The 22,294-nt window shown below is 41.5% G+C and overlaps 2 non-coding genes across 2 annotated transcripts; both read left to right on the top strand.

Annotated features, from left to right (window-relative positions):
- Nucleotides 1–9,086: 9,086 nt before the first annotated feature.
- LOC133792878 (small nucleolar RNA R71) lies at nucleotides 9,087–9,193 on the top strand. Its single transcript, XR_009874349.1, has one exon. It is a non-coding gene; the product is annotated as a small nucleolar RNA R71 (small nucleolar RNA).
- A 4,697-nt stretch (nucleotides 9,194–13,890) lies between these two features.
- Nucleotides 13,891–13,996, top strand: LOC133793371 (small nucleolar RNA R71). The gene has a single exon (XR_009874816.1). It is a non-coding gene; the product is annotated as a small nucleolar RNA R71 (small nucleolar RNA).
- The last annotated feature ends 8,298 nt before the right edge of the window (nucleotides 13,997–22,294 follow it).

The raw sequence follows: 22,294 nt of genomic DNA, 5'->3' as shown, positions 1-22,294 counted from the left end.
ATTTGGTGGAAATAGAGGAACCGACTCTCCTATCTCTCTCTCCTTCTTTCTTCTTCTTTTTCAAGGGAACCATTAGAATCTAAGAAACTCAGCTGGAAACTTTATGATTTGAGCTAGAGTTTTGAGGAAATAGCTCAGTTTCAGCAAGGGAATTCAACCATAAACTAAGGTAAGCACTGAATTTCATTTTTGATTAGTTGATTATGAGGTTTATGGGTTGAAATCTAAGGGTTCTTATGTTCTTAACTTCAAGGTTGAATTAAGGTGGAAAGCTTGGGAGTTAGCTCGGATTTTGCTTAGAGAAGTGGTTCTGCTCTGGAGGTAAGCTTGAATCCATGAACTAATGGCTGAATTCTGGTGTTCCATTGCTGGTTTTTATGTTCTTGAGCTCCTGGGTTTCAGAAATTAAAATGGGATTTTAATGAGTTTTAAAGCTAGGTTTTTGCTAGATTATGTTGCTAGAATCATGTTAGAAGTTTTGTGATCAATGGGTTTTGGAATTAGGATGGTTTTGGGTGGTTTTGAGCAAGGTTAGGATGTTAAAAATTGTGATTTTTCTGGGCACGAGGGGTTGGGTCGCGGCTCTGTTCTAGAGTGTCGCGGCCCTATGAAGTAAAGAAGAGCCAGGGAGGCTCTGCCGAAGGGAAGCGTCGCGGCGCCACAGGGCAGGGCTGCGGCGCGTGTCTATGATTAGAGAGGCCTAGCCTTTGTTTTTGGGGGTGGACCGTGGCGCCAGTCTTTAGGGCCGTGGCCCTAAAGGAATTTTTGGCTAAATGAAGGTTTTAAGCGCGGGAATCTAACCTAGGGTGCTTGGGATCGATTCCACCACCGTGTTTGGTGGAATTCGATGTCCTGGAAGCTAGAACTATGCCCGGAAACATTTATTTGAATATTAATGGAATCCATTATCTTGGCTGTGACTAGGTGCTAGCTAGGGCTCGGAGATCGGATCGTGCTCAAGAGGCATTGCTCATAGTCAGTACACTTGAGAACTAAATGTAATAAAACTGCACTCGGTTGTGGATTTATAATGGGACTAAGGGTTCCCTATCTTGTATGCTTTAAAAGGATGGAATATGCCATGTAAATAGTAAACCAACAGCCTAAGAGTGCCGAAGTTTACACTAGCTTAAAGGGGTTATCCCAATGTTATTCTTGCTTGCTTTGTAATATGATATGTTTTCTTGCTGGGCCTTAGCTCACGGGTGCTTCATGGTGCAGGTAAAGGCAAGGGCAAACTTGATCAGCCCTAATTAGTAGAGCTCTGAGAGCAGAATGTACATGATCAGCTGCTCAGCCGCTACGGTTGAGGGGAGACAGGGACAGAAAAACCATAATCTTATGTTTTGCCTTTAGAAAGGCTGGTGGTTTTCTATACACTGGAAATTTTGTAAACAGACTTTTAAATGCTATTTCTTTTGGGATCCCATGTGTAAATGTTTAATTATATGGAAAGTATCTTTTGAGACCAAAACCTTTTAACCCTAGCACTTTAATGACTTTAGAATTCACGTATTTTAACTGTTTGGCTTTATTAGCAAGTCTTGCACCTTTACAAATACATAATGTAGCAGTCTTGGCTATCCAGGGCGTTACAACTTAGTATCAGAGCGTCCTAGGTTTAAGGGTTCCTGAAGACCGCCTGGACATGTACATTCGCTGCTAGAGACAAGCTCGATTCAAGGTTTGGTAATGTATATATATGCTTATATGCTTGTATGCTTGGAATGAATTATGAATGTTGTTATTTATTGGATTAATAGGAAGCATGAGATACTGATAGGGCCTGGCCCTTGACTGTTGTATGAATATATTAAGGCATGCTTATTAGCATTGTTGTGCATGTAAATGAATATTTGGATGATTAACTGCATATTGTGTATGGGTGAATGCTTTTATTTTAGTTGTTGTGTGGTAATGTTGGGGCATGCTTATTAGCAGCCGGTGCATGTGGATAAATGCCTATATTTTGACTGTTTGTGATTGGTTATGTTCCTTTGGTGGATTTTGGAGAAGCTTTTACCCTGACATCATGGTCTGATAGCCAAGTCGTTGATTGCAGATTGACTTGGATAGCTATGCGTCCAAGAAAATCTACACGACTAGCCGGCACTAGGTCTGGGACCGGGGGTGATGACCAGGGCCAGATTCCTCCGCCAATCCCTGAGAACTGACAACAACTTATGGCAGATATGCAAGCGCGATTACAGAGTCAAGATGAACAGAATCACTTGTTGCGACAGCAGGCTCCATCAGGGAGTGCTACCCCTATTGTACCACCTACAGTGGTACCAGTTGTACAGTCAGGGGAGGTTGGGAACATGTGGGAGCCGTTATATGAGCGGTTCAGGAAGCAGCAGCCCCCAATCTTTGAGGGAGGACTTGATCCATTGAAGGCCGAGCAATGGCTGACTATGATTACTACTATCCTGGATTTCATGAGGATAGTGGGACATGACAGAGTGCCTGTGCCACGTATATGTTGAGAGAGGATGCCCGCATCTAGTGGGAAATGGCCTCACAGACCAGGGATGTCACTTCATTAAGTTAGGAAGGATTTAAAGATTTGTTCAGTCAGAAGTATTATAATGTTGCCATCGGGGTAGTAAAGGTTAATGAGTTCGTAGGATTGGTTCAGGACAGCATGACAGTTACAGAATATGTCCTGAAGTTTGACAGACTCGCGAAGTTCACACCAGACCTTGTGCCTACAGATGCAGCTAGGCAAGACAGGTTCATTAAGGGGCTTAATGCTATGATAGCCCGGGATGTTAGGATTACAACGGTACCTAGAGGAACAACTTATGCCCAGGCCGTTGAGAAGGCTCTTACGGCTGAGGAAGCGGAGAACAAAATTCGGAAGGAAAGTGTAGTGAGGCGCGAAGGTCGCAGGGTGGTGCCTCCTTATTTTGGGTCAGGTAGGGGCGGAGGCCCCAGTGATTTCAAGAGAAAGACCCCTGACACTTCGACCGCTTCTGGTCCTGATAGGAGTGGTCGGGGTGGTCAGGGCGGCCGTCACGGTAGCGGTGAACCATGGAGGAGCTATCCAGAGTGCCCAAGGTGTAGAAGATGCCATCATGGCGAGTGTCGGGCCAAGGCTTGTTTTGTGTACGGAATAGTGGGGCATCTCAAGAAAGACTGCCCAACAATGAAGAAAGGGGAAGTAAAGGTGGATAGCTTGACTCCAGCTCGAGTATTCACTTTGACTCAGGTAGAGGCTGAGGCTAGTCCCTCGGTAGTGACATGTCAGCTTTCTAGCCCTGGCTCTCCTTTTATTGTATTAATTGATTCTGGTGCTACACATTCCGTTGTTTCTAGTAAAGTGATTGATAGATTGTGTAGACCTAGTGAGTATCGGACTGCGGGGCTTGGGACTTTATTGCCTACTGGGGAACTGGTAGATTCTAGGAGGTGGATTAGGGCACTGCCAGTGATGGTTGATAGTAGGGAGCATTCTGTTGATTTGATTGAGCTAGATATGGAGGACTTCAACATGATCTTAGGGATGGATTGGTTGGTCAGATATGGGGCTACTATTGATTCCAGGAAGAAGATGGTGACTTTTGAGCTTGAGGGCGAGGATCCTTTTGTCTTTGTGGGTGTGGTATGCGGACCCCGCGTACCCATGATATCTGCATTGAGAGCTAGAGACTTGTTACAGGGTGGATGTATAGGTTTTCTGGCTAGTGTAGTGGACACTACCATGATGTTGCCAGCGGGGCCGAGTGAGACCAGGGTGGTTTGTGAGTTTTTAGATGTATTTCCTAAGGAGCTACCGGGGTTGCCACCACGCTGGGAGATTCAGTTTGTTATTGAGTTAGCACTGGGGACAAAACCAGTATCAAGAGCACCATATAGGATGGCACCAGCAGAGTTGAAGGAACTGAAGATACAGCTGCAAGAACTTCTGGATTTGGGATTCATCAGACCTAGTTACTCTCCATGGGGTGCTCTAGTTTTGTTTGTTAAGAAGAAGGACGGGACTTTGAGGATGTGTATAGATTACAGGGAATTGAACAAGTTGACTATTAAGAATAAGTATCCTCTACCAAGGATTGATGACTTGTTCGATCAGCTGTAGGGAAAGACAGTGTTCTCAAAGATTGATCTTCAATCTGGTTATCACCAGCTGAGGATCAAGGACGAGGACATACCGAAGACGGTCTTCCGAACGCGGTATGGACACTACAAGTTCTTGGTCATGTCTTTTGGTTTGACCAACGCCCCAACAACTTTCATGGATCTAATGAACAGGGTGTTCAAGGACTTCTTGGATCAGTTCGTCATCATCTTTATCGACGACATCTTAATGTACTCTAGTTCAGAGGCAGAGCACGAGCGGCATCTTCGATAGGTTTTACAGAGATTATGGGAACACTAGTTATATGCTAAGTTTAAGAAGTGTGAGTTTTGGTTGCCAGAGGTGACTTTTATTGGGCATATAGTTGGCGCAGAGGGGATTTAGGTGGATCCGTCCGACAAGAAAGAAGAAAAAATCAAGTGCATATGGTCCAAGGTGGAGGCAATGAGAGATTGGCCGAGGCCAAGGAACGCCTCAGAGGTGCGGAGTTTTCTTCGGTTGGCAGGCTATTACAGGCGGTTTGTAGAGGGATTTTCAAAGATTGCTTCATCAATGACAGAGTTGACAAGGAAGAATCAGAAGTTTGTTTGGTCAGAGAAGTGTGAGAACAGTTTCCAAGAGTTGAAGCGACGGCTTATTACTGCACCTGTACTGAGTCTTCCTTCGGATGAAGGAAAGTTTGTAGTATACTGTGATGCATCGAGGATGGCTTTAGGCTGTGTGTTGATGCAGAATGAGAAGGTTATAGCTTATGCATTGCCGTAGCTGAAGGAGTATGAGCAGCGGTATCCCACTCATGATTTGGAATTAGCGGCAGTGGTATTCACACTGAAGGTTTGGCGGCATTACCTATATGGAGAGAAGTGTGAGATATACACTGTCCACAAGAGTTTGAAGTATTTCTTCACCCAGAAGGATCTGAACATGAGACAGAGGCATTGGTTGGAGCTGGTTAAAGTTTATGACTGTGATATTCTTTATCATCCGAGGAAAGTCAATGTAGTGGCGGATGCGTTGAGCCGGAGGGGCCCAGGACAGTTGTATAGTTCCACCCAGATCTCGAGAGAGTTAGCTGATGAGATGGCCAGGGCAAAGATAGAACTGGTGGTGGGCCAGTTAGCTAATATTACTTTGCAGTCAACTCTGCTGGAGCGGATCAAGGAGGGTCAGTTGGTGGACGCACAGTTGCAGGAGGTTAGGCAGAATGTCTTAGCACGTATAGCTAAGGATTATTCTGTTTCTGAGCCTGGTATGCTTCGATATCAGGCGCGGATTTGTGTTCCGGCAGATGAGGGGATCAGACAAGAGATACTAGATAAGTCTCACACTACGCCATACTCGCTTCATCCGGGTACCACAAAAATGTATCAGGATCTACGGACATTATATTGGTGGCCTAGGATGAAGAAGGATGTGGTTGAGTATGTGGCCAGATGTTTGACATGTCAGCAGGTGAAGGCTGAGCATCAGCGGCCAGCAGAGTTGCTTCAGCCTTTGAATATCCCTGAGTGGAAGTGGGAAGACATTACGATGGATTTTGTGGGAGGTCTACCCAGGACGGTGGGACTTTGTGACTCGGTGTGGGTAATAGTGGACAGATACACCAAGTCAGCTCATTTTCTACCAGTGAAGTCAACTTACACAGTGGAACAATATGCAGAGTTGTATGTGAGGGAGATAGTTCGTCTCCATGGGGCTCCCAAGTCTATTGTGTCTGATCGAGACCCTATCTTTATTTCTAAGTTCTGGGGAGCTCTGCAGAGAGCCATGGGGACTCAGTTGAAGTTTAGCATAGCCTTTCATCCTCAGACTGATGGACAGTCTGAGAGGACAATTCAGATGTTGGAGGACATGCTTAGGGCGTGTGTAATTGACTTTGAGGGATCTTGGAGTAAGTATCTTCCATTGATCGAGTTTTCATATAACAACAATTATCAGTCCATGATTGGAGTGGATCCTTACGAAATGTTATATGAGAGAAAGTGTAGATCACCCATTCATTGGGATGAGATGGGTGAGAGGAAATATTTGGGGCTAGATATGGTTCAGAGGACCGATGAGGCTATTGAGAAGATTCGAGCCAGAATGCTTGCCTCGCAGAGTAGACAGAAAAGCTACGCTGATCCTAAGCGTAGAGACGTGGAGTTCCAGGTTGGGGACCACGTGTTCCTGCGAGTTTCACCATTGAGAGGGGTGAGGAGGTTTGGAATAAAGGACAAGATGAGCCCTCGGTTTGTTGGACCTTTCGACATTCTAGAAAGGATTGGACAGGTGGCTTACAGGTTGGCTTTGCCACTGTCGTTGTCAGAAGTTCATGATGTATTCCATGTTTCCATGTTGCGGAAGTATGTTTCAGACACGACACATGTGTTGAAATATAAGGACTTAAAGTTTCAGACAGACTTGTCCTATGAGGAGCGACCGGTTCAGATTTTGGACCGAAAGGATAAAGTTCTACGGAACAAGACGATTTCGTTAGTTAAAGTGTTGTGGAGAAATAACAATGTCGAGGAAGCGACCTGGGAGCTAAAGACGATGATGTGGGATCAATATCCCGAGCTATTCAGGTAAATTTCGAGGATGAAATTCTCAGTAGGAGGGGATAGTTGTAACGACCCAAAATCACTAATATGGCTCAAGGGAATTGATTAGGGTGCTGGGAGGGCATAATTGGTTTATGTGTGAATTTATTAAATTAACATGTGATTATATGATAAACATGCTTGTATGGTTATATGAATGTAAATGTGATTATATGTTATATTTGTGAGAACCACATTATTATGTGGGTAAATCTGCAGCGTGCGACTTGAGGCGGTCTTAGGGAGCTAGTTAGCGGGAAGTCACAACGGGGCTTCAATTTTGACTTGGGGCAAGTCAAGGGGTAGTTCGGGTATTAGATAATTATTTGGGTTATCGGGTTATGGAAATAAGTATATGGAGATATATTTGAGGTTAGGAAGCCTAGGCGGGAATATTGGGGAATTTTACCATTTTGCCCTCGGGGACGTTTTCGGTACCTCAAGCCCCGGGATTAACTTAATTACCTAAGGTTAGGCTAAGTAAAAGCCTCAGAATTTGGTGGAAATAGAGGAACCGACTCTTCTATCTCTCTCTTCTTCTTTCTGCTTCTTTTTCAAGGGAACCATTAGAATCTAAGAAACTCAGCTGGAAACTTTATGATTTGAGCTAGAGTTTTGAGGAAATAGCTCAGTTTCAGCAAGGGAATTCAACCATAAACTAAGGTAAGCACTGAATTTCATTTTTGATTAGTTGATTATGAGGTTTATGGGTTGAAATCTAAGGGTTCTTAGGTTCTTAACTTCAAGGTTGAATTAGGTGGAAAGCTTGGGAGTTAGCTCGGATTTTGCTTAGAGAAGTGGTTCTGCTCTGGAGGTAAGCTTGCATCCATGAACTAATGGCTGAATTATGGTGTTCCATTGCTGGTTTTTATGTTCTTGAGCTCCTGGGTTTCAGAAATTAAAATGGGATTTTAATGAGTTTTAAAGCTAGGTTTTTGCTGGATTATGTTGCTAGAATCATGTTTAGAGTTTTGTGATCAATGGGTTTTGGAATTAGGATGGTTTTGGGTGGTTTTGAGCAAGGTTAGGATGTTAAAAATTGAGATTTTTCTGGGCACGAGGGGTTGGGCCGCGGCTTTGTTCTAGAGTGTCGCGACCCTGTGAATAAAGAAGAGCCAGGGAGGCTCTGCCGAAGGGAAGCGCCGTAGCGCCACAGGGCAGAGCCGCGGCGCGTGTCTGTGATCAGAGAGGCCTAGGCTCTGTTTTTGGGGGCGGGCCGTGGCGCCAGTCTTTAGGGCGGCCCTAAAGGGAATTTTTGGCTAAATGAAGGTTTTAAGCGCGGGAATCTAACCTAGGGTGCTTGGGATCGATTCCACCACCGTGTTTGGTGGAATTCGATGTCCCGGAAGCTAGAACTATACCCGGAAACCTTTATGTGAATATTAATGGAATCCATTATCTTGGTTGTGACTAGGTGCTAAGCTAGGGCTCGGGGATCAGATCGTGCTCAAGAGGCATCGCTCGCAGTCAGTACACTTGAGAACTAATGGTAAGAAAACTACATCCGGTTGTGGATTTATAATGGGACTAAGGGTTCCCTATCTTGTATGCTTTAAAAGGATGGTATTATGCCATGTAAACAGTAAACCAATGACCTAAGAGTGCCGAAGTTTATACTAGCGCACAGGGCGCGACTCGGCCACTGGTAGCTGAGGACAGCTTCTTATGCACTGAGCTCGGTTTAAGCGGGCCGAAGTCAGTGGGGTAAACAGGGGGTGCGACCTAAGGTGTCGACCCTGATTATTATGTGATTTGTTTGTTATTATTGATTGGTGGATTGTTATGCTGTATAGATGGGTGATGATTAGCTGATTCATTGGTTGAAACTTCATGCTCTATGATTATTGTGATATGTTAGGTGTATGAACATGCTTAAAGGGGTTATCCAAATGTTATTATTGCTTGCTTTGTAATATGATATGTTTTCTTGCTGGGCCTTGGCTCATGGGTGCTTCGTGGTGCAGGTAAAGGCAAGGACAAACTTGATCAGCCCTGATTAGGAGTGCTCTGAGAGCAGAATGTACATGATCAGCTGCTCAGCCGCCACGGTTGAGGGGAGACAGGGACAGGAAAACCATAATCTTCTGTTTTGCCTTTAGAAAGATTGGTGGTTGTCTGTACACTGGAAATTTTGTAAACAGACTTTTAAACGCTATTTCTTTTGGGATCCCATGTGTAAATGTTTAATTATATGGAAAGTATCTTTTGACGCCAAAACCTTTTAACCCTAGCACTTTAATGACTTTAGAATTCACGTATTTTAACTGTTTGGCTTGATTAGCAAGTCCTGCACCTTTACAAATACATAGTGTAGCGGTCTTGGCTATCCAGGGCGTTACAATAGCCTCATTTGAGCATCTAAAACCATGCATGTGGAGGGATTGAGACAATTGTAAAAAGTCTCTATTTGAATGCAATGTGGAATACCATGATGTGGGCACTTCCTTAATAACTCTTTAAATCTCTCCCAAGAATCACACACCGACTCATCCTCCAACTGTTAAAAAGAAATAACCTCATCCCGAAACATAGCATTTTTTCGTTGGAGGGAAATACTTCATCAAAAATTCTCAGCTAGATCATTCCACGTAGTAACTGAGTCAGAAGGAAGTGTGTTAAGCCAAGCTCTAGCTCTGTCCCTAAAAGAACAAGGGAATAGTTTCCCCCTTGGGACACGTGGCATGACGCAATGGGTCCATGGGATCCCTCAAAGAGATCCGGGCCCATCCTAAGGCTGAAGAACAGGGAAGAAGAAAATCCTAACAGCCCAATAGTCAATGAGCCCAACAATATTCGATGGGCGCGACCATAACAAGGGAACTGGGACCAAGATGCAGGCCCAACTCATCTTCCCAGCCTTAACCTATCCCTATCCTCCGGGATACCAATAGAGGTAGCAGGCTCACTAGTCTGGGAATAGACCTTGTCAAGAATGAACTCGTCCTGGTGAACGAACCAGGACTCCAGTAAATGATCCAGGACATTAGTAAAGGAACCTAGACCAGACGTCCGGATAGGGAAAGTTTGATCTTCTCTGAGGCTGACATGTCCTCAAGAAACACGGAAGTTGGTCTCCTCAACTAACCTGCAGAAGAGGTTACGCACGGAACGTACACTGTTCCTAGGAAATAGCACTGCCACTACTCTGACAGATCCTATCCCCAGGATCCCTTTAGAAGCCCACGCGGACCAGTCTGAGGTTACGTACTATTAGCAGCTGTAAGGCTTGGCTCTACCCAAGCCAGCCCAACGGGCCCTGATTAATATGTTTTATTAAGCAATATCTTTTGTATTATGACTCCATTAGCGAGTAAACCATGATAACATCCCTATTGGTCCGGGATTAATCTGACCCAAGCCCATTGCACCTTACTGCTTATAAATAGGACCAGATATGCATTGTAGTAGGGATCTGAGATTTTCTTTGGTAAACAATTACTCTGCTAAAACTTGCAGAAAACTCTATTGTCAAAGGCTCTCTAAAATCTAATACAACAGACTCGTGGACTAAGGCTCATTAACGCCCCAACCACGTAAAGACTATGTTTGTTTCTCTTTGAGCCTTTCTTCCTAGCTCTTATTTCTTAATCTATTTCTAGTTTCTGTAAAACTCGGTAAACATTTTGGTGCTTTCATTGAGAGCCAAAGGAAGCTTGAGTCAATCTCAAACATCTGCAAAAATAGTGAACACTAGACATATCGTGTTTGATCCTGCTCACCAGCAACAACAAGACAATGGAGAACCATTGCCCGATCAAACATTTCCTCAAGACCAACCTAAGAATATGCCTTATCAAGGGCCCCTGCTCGACGATTCCCAGAACTTCGAAGATGGGGGTGGCTATGACGAAGGATATTATGAGGAGGATGAAGGGGAATACAAGGATCACGAGGCCAAAAACCCCGTCGATCCTGAAGAAATGAATATGGAGCCCGAACAAGAGGATCCAGAGGTGGTCCACTTGAGACAACATGTCCTGGATTAAGAAGCCAAGATAGCTAAACAAAAAGAAGCCACCTATCACATGCAAGAGTCCCTCCTGGCTCTTCAGGCCTTCATTGCTTCCCAAGGATTGGCAGCCAACCCTTCAACTGTTCCGCCTCCGGGGTCGCAGCCGCCTATCCCACCGATCAGGGCTGGCGTACCTCACAACAGTAGTCATATCCCTCCTCCGGGGCCACATCCCAGAGCCGGCCTGTCAAATCCTGTTCAAGAAAAAGGAAAAGACAAAATGGTCGATATTGGGGGAAAAGCAAACCCCTAGAAGAAAGCTCATCCCTTTCAAAAAATCGGGGCCAACCTAGGGCACTTCCCTAGGAGAGAACGAATGAATCCTGTCCGGTATCATCTGAACGATCCGCAAGGGTAGCGCCTGCAGGGTACCAAGCCTTGGAATGTCCCTAGATAGGACGATCGGGAACAATGCTTCTATCCTAGTGCCTCCACGAACAAAGATCACTAAGGGTACAACGTGGAGAAGAACCGGAAGCCATCAGTTCGGGAGACGATACATCCCAAGTAGACTTGCGTGATGGCCTTAATGCCCGGAAGGAGCGGGCTCGAAAGGAAAAGATTTTCCCCCACGGAGGTGACTTGAGGAATAACCTCAACGACGGGAGGAACGAAAAAAGTCCCCCTGGACAATGGAATGGCCAAACAGTTCATGGAACAGTTGGCCACTCTTAAGAAAGTCATGGATCGCTTGGTCCGAAAACAAGAAGGTGGAGGTTCTAATTTTGAAGAAGAGGAAAAGGAGTTGTGCGCCAAACATATACTGCATGTGGTACTACCAAAAGGGTTCAAGATGCCGAACCTACCCGCCTACACCGGGAACGAGGACCCCAAGGACCATTTGTCCTGCTACAACCACCTGATGACAACTATGCAATATCCTTTGTATTATGATTCCATTCGCGAGTAAACCATGATTACATCCCTGTTGGGTCAGGATTAATCTGGCCCAAGCCCATTGCACCTGACTGCCTATAAATAGGACTAGTTGTGCACTGTAGTGGGGATCCGAGATTTTCTCTGGTAAGCAATTACTCCGCTAAAACTTGCAGAAAACTCCATTGTCAAAGGCTCTCTAAGATCTAATACAATAGACTCATGGACTAAGGCTCATTAACGCCCCAACCACGTAAAATCTATGTTTGTTTCTCTTTGAGCGTTTTTTTCCTAGCTCTTATTTCTTAATCTATTTCAAGTTTCCAAAAAACTCGATAAACATCTGCCATGGTCCAACCAATAGCCTTCTTACATTTCTTCAACATATCAAGCAACATACTCTCTTTTTCAACCCCCAACATTGGAGAAACAATCATGGGCGAAGTCTCTTCATCTCCCAAATAAGCATACTTCAAATGACTAGGCAAAGGCTTCAACTCCAACTTTGGCGGCTCTTGAATAGATGGCTTGGAAGGCTTGAAATTTCTTTCCGAAAACTCCAAGGACTCACAATTCTTTCCAAATTTAGTACAAGGCTGCTTGGATTCCATCCATGTAACTTGTATTTCTTCCTCTTCACTAATTTCTTCAAGCTCTTCAAGTGAAATCATCCCCATTTCATCTTTACAAGTTTCTTTTTGCAATTTTTCAGCCACAATAGCACCAATCACACTCAAGGAAGAGCATTCCTCAATCTCATCTGAAAACCTCATGGCATTGAGCACATTGAAAGTCACTTGTTAGTCATTCACCCTCATAGTAAGCTCTCCTTTTTGTACATCAATCAAATTCCTTCCAGTAGCAAGAAATGGGCTCCCTAAAATGATTGGAACATCTCTATCCGCTTCATAATTAAGAATAATAAAATCCACCGAAAAAATAAATTTATCAACTTGCACAAAAAAACATCTTCAATATTTCCTTCCGGATGTGCCATAGAGTGATCCGCTAATTGCAAAGTGATGGTGGTTGGCCTTGCTTCTCCAATTCCCAACTTCTTGAAAATTTACATGGGCATCAAATTAATACTAGCCCCCAAATCACAAAGAGCTCTACCAACATCTCTACCACAAATAGAACAAGGAATTGTGAAACTGCCTGAATCCTTCAACTTTGAAAGAATTTTATTCTTCAAAATAGTACTACAACCTTCAGTCAAAGACATCATTTCAAATTCACCAAGTATCCTCTCCTTTGTCAAAATTTCCTTCAAAATCTTCACATAGTAGGGCATTTGTTCCAAAGCTTCCACCAGAGGTATGTTGATGTGGAGTTGCTTCAAAACATCTAGAAATCTCTAGAATTGGCCATCTTCCTGCTGCTTTGAAATCGTTGGGGAAATGGTGGAGGTGGCTTGCTATTTAGCTTCTCTGATGCATTTTGCTAAGGAATTGTTGCGGCATTTTCTTCGGGAACAACTTTTGACATATTAGAAGTTCCAACTCTTTCTCTTTTTCCACACTACTTTGGATTGAAGTGGGCACATTTTTGCTCTTAGATTTTTCCTAATTCAACTCCAGATTTTTACCACTCCTCAAAGTGACCACCTTGCAATGTTATTTACCATCTCTCCTTGGATTTTTCAGTGTCACTAGGCAAGGTGTCGTGTGGTCTATTCCTCAACTCATTAGCTAACTGCCCCATTTAAATCTCAAGTTTCCTCAAAGACACTCTTTCATCGAATTCTCCAAAGAGCTTGCTTGAGAAACTTATGGAGGAGGAGGTTGAGCTCTTGGTTGTTGTTGAGAAAACCCTGGTTCATAATTAGGCTTGTTTGGCATGGCTCCGCCACTTAAACTAGCCCCTTGACCTCTCCAAGAAAAGTTTGGATGATTCCCGCAACCCGGATTGTAAGAGTTGGAATATCGATTGTTGCATTTGGCATTTTGATTCCCCAAGTAATAAACCAAAGCGAGATTAGAAGGAAAACTATCAAATGTATGCACATCTCCACAATAAACACAAGAAACCTCTGGTACTTGGCCCATAGGAGTTGGTTGTAAGTTACCCCCCATACTCATGGTCTTTAAACGGTTGGTCATAGAGAAAACTTGACCGATCAAAGCTCTCAAATCTTCTACCTCATGAACACATGCTACTTTCCTTCCCATTGGTGCTCTAGCATTAGACCATTGGTAATTATTGTTGGCAATCTGCTCCAAAACCTCATATGCTTCATTGTAGGACTTAGAGAGAATAGCCTCATTTGAGCATCCAAAACCATGTGTGTGGAGGCAGTGAGACAATTGTAAAAAGTCTCCATTTGAATGCAATGTGGAATACCATGATGTGGGAACTTTCTCAATAACTCTTTAAACCTCTTCCAAGCATCATACACCGACTCATCCTCCAACTGTTGAAAAGAAATAACCTCATTCTGAAACTTAGCATTTTTTCATTGGAGGGAAATACTTCATCAAAAATTTATCAGCTAGATCATTCCACGTAGTAAATGAGTTAGAAGGAAGTGTATTGAGCCAAGCTCTAGCTCTATCCCTCAAAGAAAAAGGGAACAATTTCAATCTTAAAGCTTTTTCAATAACGTCTTGCAACTTGAAGGAATCGCTCACCTCCAAAAATGAATGAAGATGGAGATGAGGATCCTCCGTAGGAAGCCCACTAAATTGACCCACTATCTTCAACATTTGGAACATCATGGGCTTCAACTCAAACTAAGCTGCTTGAATTTCAGGCCTAACAATGTCAGGATTTAGCTCATCAAACATTGGGGCAGCATACTCCCTTAAGACCCTTTCTCTATCATCGGCCATAATAATTGCATTTGCAAAATTCAAAGCATTGGTTGCATCATTGACAACTTCAACTGCCGCATTAAACATGGGTTGAGCTCTAATCTGCTCAACCCCTTCACCTTCTTGAGCCATAGAAAGGTGAAGTTGATCCCTTTGTTCCCTTAGTCTTCTTCTAAATGTGCGCTCAATCTCAGGGTCAATAAGGGCTAGCTCAAAGTCTTGATGCTCGTTCATGCAATGGAATCAATCTAGCAATGGACAAGATCAAGCAAACAAGATTAGTGCAATATAAGAAAAATAAATTGAAAAGTAATTAATAATACACAAAATTTTAATTTCTATCCTCGGCAATGGCGCCTAAAATTTGTTGCGATTTCATTTTATCAATTATGTGCAAGTATACACAGTCACAAAACAAGTACTAAAGTGATAAGTATTCAAGTTTTTCTCCACGGGGATCGCAAATTAAAACTAAATGCACAAATTAATTACCAAACATTTTCAAAAGTAACCAAATTAATTTGTTTTGATTTTTGTAAACTAACACTACTTGAGATCAATGAAAAATACTTAAAAATAAACTGCAATGCCAATCAAAAAGTGAGGTAATATCAATTGGTTGAAATAGGCTTGAATTATTAAATCCTTCTATGTCAAATGACGTGTACATTTTGTTGCAGTAAAATTCCCAAAGTTAACAAAAATTCAAATTAAGTTCATAGAATTTTCCCAAATCCCATGATATTAAATATGCTAATGAAGTTTAAGAATTCAGATTTAAGCATCAATTCACAATTGTTACACAAGGCAAATAACATATTCCTATGCTATTCACAAAACATAGTCTAACAAGATTATCTACTTGTGTCATTCAAATTTATCCATTATATTCAAACTTCCCAACATAAATATAACTAATCATCTTGCCATTGGTGGCCAAACAACAATAAGAATTCATCAATGAGCACCTTTGAATGAACAATGGGTAATTTTCTAAAATAAAGTGTTAGAAATTTAGAATTAAGACATAGAGTTCATTAATAATCTAAGCCTCAAAATATCTAGTACATGGCTAAATCAAAAACACAAATACAAAATTAATCTGTCTATGAGAGATCAAACACAAAATACTAGAGAAAATAGGAAAGGAATAACAAACAAAGAGAAGAAATAGCCCAAAATGATGATGGAATGAATATTCTCTTCTTTTCCTCTTCTTCTTTTCTCCCTTTCCTTCTTTGTACTGTTGAAGTCTCATTGTACTTGGTGCTTCTCTCTCTTAAAAAAAATGGCTGAATTGGGTAATGGAGGTTGTCCTTTCTTTTTATTCAGCTAGGGTACAAAAACCCCTTTCACCAAAGTACAAAATTGCCCTCCAATCCTTCTACATGCGAGTCTCCTCACTCTTCTAGAATTTTCTCCTCTAAAATGCAGCTAAGAACTCTGATTTTTTTTGCCACCTCATCAGCCTTTGACAAGTCAATTAATGACACGTCACATGTCTCTCCTTAATATGCTTAATTTCCCTCTTTGTATCATGCAGAAAATGCTCTAGCAAAATTTCTTTTGCTCTAGTAAAACCTGACATTTTAGCACAAATTAATCAACTAAGAGCCATTTTACTTTGCCTTGTTTTCTTTGGAAAAATCCATGCATGAATTCCTTAGTTGCCTACTATCAGCTCTAAAGCACCCAAAAGGACACAAGAACACAAAAAGGAAAAGAATTAACTAAAAAATAAAAATAATAAATAAACAAACAAACTTAACCTAATTCTATATTTATAAGCTTAAAAGTATGAAAAATAGCTCTTTATTCAAGAGTTATCAGGGTCGTATCACTACTTTCACAGGACTCGAGGTAAGAAGACCGGCACTTGCACTGGGATAAAGGTGTTGGCCCCATTTTGTAGAATATGGTTATAACCATGTTTGAATATCTGTTTAAATGTAAATATCTTAAAACTGTACATGTTTGTGATGTATACATGGATCATATCTATTTGTATTTGTCTAAAATGTTCGGTTAGCGAGTCGTAATCAGCAATAAGCATGTGGAATGTAGGCTGTTATGGTAGTGCCACTCAAGGAGTGCGGTATGCGCTCGTTCGATGTAGAGGTCGCATAATTGAATTGTATGCTTGTTTGGGTTTGCTTAAAATTGCAAAGCATGCTGATTATGATTCTTATCCTGTTGATTATATGTTTCTATTTAATTGGGGTTTTCTTTCTGGGCCTTGGCTCACGGGTGCTATGTGGTTCCTGTAAGGGAAAAGAGGAGCTGGACCAGTCATGAGTTGGAGGGCTCTATGACAATGTGTACATATGCAGTCTGCTCAACCGCCACGCTCGGGATTTCTCATGAGGAACTAGGGCTTTACTCTGTTTTGCTGCTTAGGCCGGCCACTTTTGTATGTTGCTCACATTTGTATTCAACTTATAAACTGTTTTTGGGATCCTATGTATAAACTTAAACTTTTTAATGAAAAGTATTACTTTTTGACCAAATTTTTTAATACTTAACCATTAGTTAACTTTAATCACACGTTTAAGTCCAAATGACTCGCTTAATGAGTTAAGCACTATTTTAAACACACAGTGTAACGGTCCTGGATTAGTAGGACATTACACTCCCCCAAGTACATGAGCTTCAAGTAATTGTGGATAAGTTGTCTATTCTTTAGATAACATTGTCGGAACTGTAGTGACCCAACTATTTCTATGACCTTACATCATTAAAACTACTAGACATATCTACTATTTTGGGAAAACATACATAAGGAATAACATAACTTTATTTAAAACCCCAAAAATAAATATTGTGCAAAATACAAAGTAACATATGAAATATAAAATATGGTATGGGTACCCATTGTTTAATACATAAAAACATAAACCATATACTTTAATTGTTTAAAAACTAAGTGTGGAATTACAAAAGAAACATAATTCAAATGACTTAAAAAAATAACCTCATCCTTGATCATTCACGCAGTCCATTCAATCCATTCATCCTTAACACACAAGCCAAGCTGTCATGAATCTTTCCGCCTTCCATAATCATTTTCCTGCATCAAGCTAAAAATAAAGGAATTAGCCTAATGCCCAGCAAGGAAAATCTACTAACACATAAATCATAAACATAAGACATAATCATAAACATATACTATAAAAACATATGACTATAAAAATGTATATCATATAGGACTACAATATTAATGGCCATTAACTCATTAGCACGGCATGTGATAAACCATCTAGGTCCTCTGTCTACTATTTGAGGTGGGTTAGACCACATGGTAGTATATGATAACCCATCTAGGCCTTATGTCTACTAATCGAGGTAGGGTAAATCATAACTCTAAACCATAAAAATGATAAAAATTCTTGGGGCTTGCTATCTAAGCAAGTCATATGCCCAAGCGACTATAAAACATATTTACATTTACATATTATAGTATAAAACATATCATAACATAAACATATAAACACATATAATCTATCCTATTTTCCTTACCAAACTGGGATATTTCAAAACAAGAACGGGATTGGAACACTCCTAAAAACCAACAGTAAAAATGGTGAGTTTCTAAAGAAAAGAGATGAAAAGAAAACTAAACCATCAAAGAAGAATCTTACCGATAAGAACCTTAAGTTTTCAAGAAACTTAAACACCTAACCAAGAATCATATACAAGAGTTAGGATCTGAAAATAAAGAAAACTAAAGAACCATAAAGAATTGAACTTAAGGATAATAATACCTTGAATGATCTTATTAATTGATCTAAACCTTGATACCAAAATCTCATTAGATCTCACTGCCCAAGTGTTTAGAAAATCTTAGAATGACAAAGCTCTTAACCCAAAAACCCAAGTGTTTCTCTCTATGATAACCATAGCAACTTGGAGGCTCTGAAGACTGCTTGAAGAATGAAGAAAACGGCTGAGTACTAGGTCCTATTTATAGAGTTCAAGGAGTGAAACTAACCCCTTTTAATTTGAATAAATAAATGAATTTAAAATGAAAAATATTTGAATTTCCGTTAAACAGACGCCCAGAACTCGATCAAAATCATTCAAAGGCAGGTCCAAGTGGATAAGGCTGTTTTTAAATTTAAAAATCCCCAAGATTCAAAAATGCAGCACCAGGGCGATATATCACCTACCCTGGGCGATATATCGCCTAGACCATTTTCCCGAGCCCTGTTCAAATGTTCATGCAAAGTTGAAGTGTTTTCCGTATTTACCGTAGGCGATATATCGACCCCTATAGTTGTGATATATCGGTATACGTTGAACACGTATTTGCACTTTTTCAGCATATTTTGAATTGAGTAAACAATTTTGACTGAGTCATAATATGATCCTAACAGCTACTGGAAAGTTCTAGAGATTCTAGATCTTTCTTTTAATTAAACTATTCATCAAAATACTTAAATCCTTAATAAACATGCATATGACAAGTGTCACCATCTTATTAGTTCTATCTAAACTTTAGGTTATAATAAATGAGATCTCTATAATCAGCTATATTAATCAAACCTTATATTATAATTAATATTCTTAAACTATAAGTTAAATTTATAAAATTCATAACTGTTGCTATGAGTGTTCAACTAAGTCTCGGCTTGAAACAAAATCCACAGAATTTAACAAACTACAAACTAATACTAATTACTACTATTATCTAGCTAGCTAAGTAAATATTCAGGGACACTACAATTCTCCCCTACTTAAAAGAATTTTGTCCCTGAAATTTACTTACCAAACAATTTCGGATACCGTGCTAACATGTCTTCCTCCAACTCCCACGTTGCCTCCCGTTCAGAATTATTACTCCATAGGACCTTGACTATCGAAATTCTCTTAGACCGTAAATCCTTCATCCCTATATCTAGGATGCTAATCGGTTGTTCCTCGTAACTCAAGTCTTTTTGGAGTGCTATCGTATCGTACTTGAGGACGTGAGATGGGTCTGACACATATCTACGCAGCATCGAGATGTGGAACACATTATGGCTATTTGGTAGAGTTAGCGATAGGGCTAATCTATATGCAACTGTTCCCACCTTGTCCAATATCTCAAAAGGACCTATAAACTAGGGATCTAAGTATGCCTTTCTTCCCAAACCGCTTCACACCTTTCATAGGAGATATCTTTAAGAAGACTTGATCTCCGACTTTGAATTCCACATCACGCCGCTTGGCATCCGCATAACTTTTCTGTTGGCTTTGAGCAGCGAGCATACACTTTCTAATCAGCACCACTGCATTCTGAGCTTCTCTAACAGCTTCGAGTCCAAGAAGTTTCCTTTCTCCTACCTTGTCCCAATGTAACGGCGATCAACACCTCCTTCCATAAAGTAACTCATAGGGTGTCATCCCGATCGTTGACTGGTAGCTATTGTTGTAGGAGAATTCTATCAGTGGCAAATACTTACTCCATGATCCTCTGAAATCGAGTACACAAGCGCGCAACATATCCTCTCAAATTTGTATGGAACGCTCAGACTAACCATCGGCCTGAGGATGAAATGTCGTACTAAGACTTAACTTGGTACCCATAGCTTGCTGCAAGCTTCCCCAAAATCTTGATGTAAACACCGATCCTCTATCGGATACTATGGTCTTAGGGATTTCATGCAGTCATACTATTTCTCGGACATAAATGTATGCGTACTGATCCGCTGTGTACGTAGTCTTGACAGGCAAGAAGTGAACTGACTTGGTTAGTCTATCTACTACTACCCAAGTCGATTCGTGCTGCTTATTTGTTCGTGGTAGTCCTGTCATGAAATCCATGGCTATGTCTTCCCATTTCCATTATGGGATACTAAACGGTTGCAATAAGCCTACAGGCCGCTGATGTTCTGCTTTCACTTGCTGGCATACTAAGCATTTAGACACATATTACACTACTTCTTTCTTCATTTATGGCCACCAATACAATGCCTTAAGGTCATGAGTCATCTTGGTCGACCTTGGGTGAACTGAGTATGGGGTATTGTGCGCTTCTTCTAAAATCTTCATCTTAATTCCATGATCATTCGGCACGCATACCCAGTCCTTATATCTCAAGAACCCCTGTCTTGATATAGAGAAATCTGTGGCCTTGCCTTCTTTAACTGCATCTATGTGAGATACTAATGTGTCACCATGCCCTTGCCCGATCTGTATATCTTCTAACAAACTGGACTGGATGGACAAGTTAGCCATTTTACCAATGACTACTTCTACTTTGGCATTGATCAGCTCTTGCTGAAGCAACTTTTCTATTCTGGATAATGCTGCTAGATTCCCATAACTCTTTCTGCTTAGTGCATCAGCAACTACGTTTGATTTTCCCGGGTGGTATAGGATTTCGCAGTCATAATCCATTACTAATTCTATCCACCTACACTGCCTCATGTTGGGCTCCTTCTGCGTGAAGAAATATTTTAAGCTTTTGTGGTACGTATAAATCTCACACCGTTCTCCATAAAGATAGTGGCGCCATATTTTCAATGCGAAGACCACCGCTGCCAATTCCACCGCTGCCAATTCAAGGATTGCTCGTATTCCTTCAGCTGCCTCGAGGCGTAGGCTATTACTTTGTCATTCTGCATCAGAACACAACCCAAACCTTGCTTCGACGCATCACAGTAGACTACAAACTTGTCGTTGGGTGTTGGTACACAAAGTACTAGTGCTGAGCATAGCTTATCCTTAAGCAATTAGAAGCTCTCTTCACACTTGTCTGTCTAGTTGAACTTTTGTTGTTTCCGGGTCAGGTTGGTAAGCGGAGTGGCTATCTTAGAAAAGCCTTCTAGAAACCTCCGACAATAGCCTGCTAGCGCGAGAAAACTTCTAACCTCTGACGCATTCTTAGGTCTTGGCCAATCCTTCACAGCCTCTACTTTAGCTGGGTCTACAGCAACTCCATCCTTGGATACTATGTGGCCGAGGAACGCTACTTGCGAAAGCCAAAATTTTCACTTTTTTAACTTGGCGTAAAGTTGATGCTCTTTCAGTCGCAACATGGTCATTCTTAAATGTTCCTCGTGCTTGGCTTCATCCTTAGAGTACACCAAAATATCGTCGATGAATACTACGACGAATTTGTCCAAGTAATCCTTGAAGACCCAATTCATTAAGTCCATAAATCCGGTTGGAGCGTTGGTAAGACCAAAAGACATAACTAAAAACTCGTAATGTCCATAAAGAGTTCTAAAAGTTGTCTTGGGAATATCCTCTTCCCATACCTTGAGCTGGTGATACCCGGACTGTAAATCGATCTTTGAAAACACGTCGTCGAACCGGGGTAGCAGGTACTTATTCTTAATCGTTACCTTATTCAGCTCGTGGTAGTCTATACACATCTGCATGCTTTCGTCCTTCTTCTTCACAAATAGAACCGGGGCTCCCCATGGCGAATGGCTTGGTCTGATGAAACCCAAGTCTAAGAGTTCTTGTAGTTGCGTCTTTAACTCCTTGAGTTCAGTAGGTGCCATCCGATATGGTTCCTTTGAGATAGGCTCGGTGCCCAGTACTAGTTCAATTATGAAGTCAATTTCCCGAGTCGGCGACAACCCTGGTAAGTCATCAAGAAATACTTCTGGAAATTCTTTTATGATGCGGACATCTCCAACCTTTAGTGGTGTTTCCTTTACCACATCCGTGACATTGGCTAAGAATGCATGACATCCTTTTTCTATCATCCTTTGAGCTTTGACATATGAAATAAGTGGCGTACGTAGTCCTGAAACCTTTCCCATAAAGCATAGTCTTTGACCGTCAGGAGTTTCGAACATCACTTGCTTGCATCTGCAATCGATGGTTTCCCCATGCCTTGCTAGCCAATCCATGCCCAGTATCACGTTGAAGTCTTTGATCTCTAACTCGATCAAGTCTCCTTCTAGTTCTACGTCCTCAATTTTGATTGGTACGCCTC

This window comes from Humulus lupulus, chromosome 7 (assembly GCF_963169125.1).
Source record: "Humulus lupulus chromosome 7, drHumLupu1.1, whole genome shotgun sequence".
Taxonomy (NCBI): Eukaryota; Viridiplantae; Streptophyta; class Magnoliopsida; order Rosales; family Cannabaceae; genus Humulus; species Humulus lupulus.
Note: the sequence above shows the minus strand (reverse complement) of the source record. Positions and strands in the feature narration are given on the sequence as shown.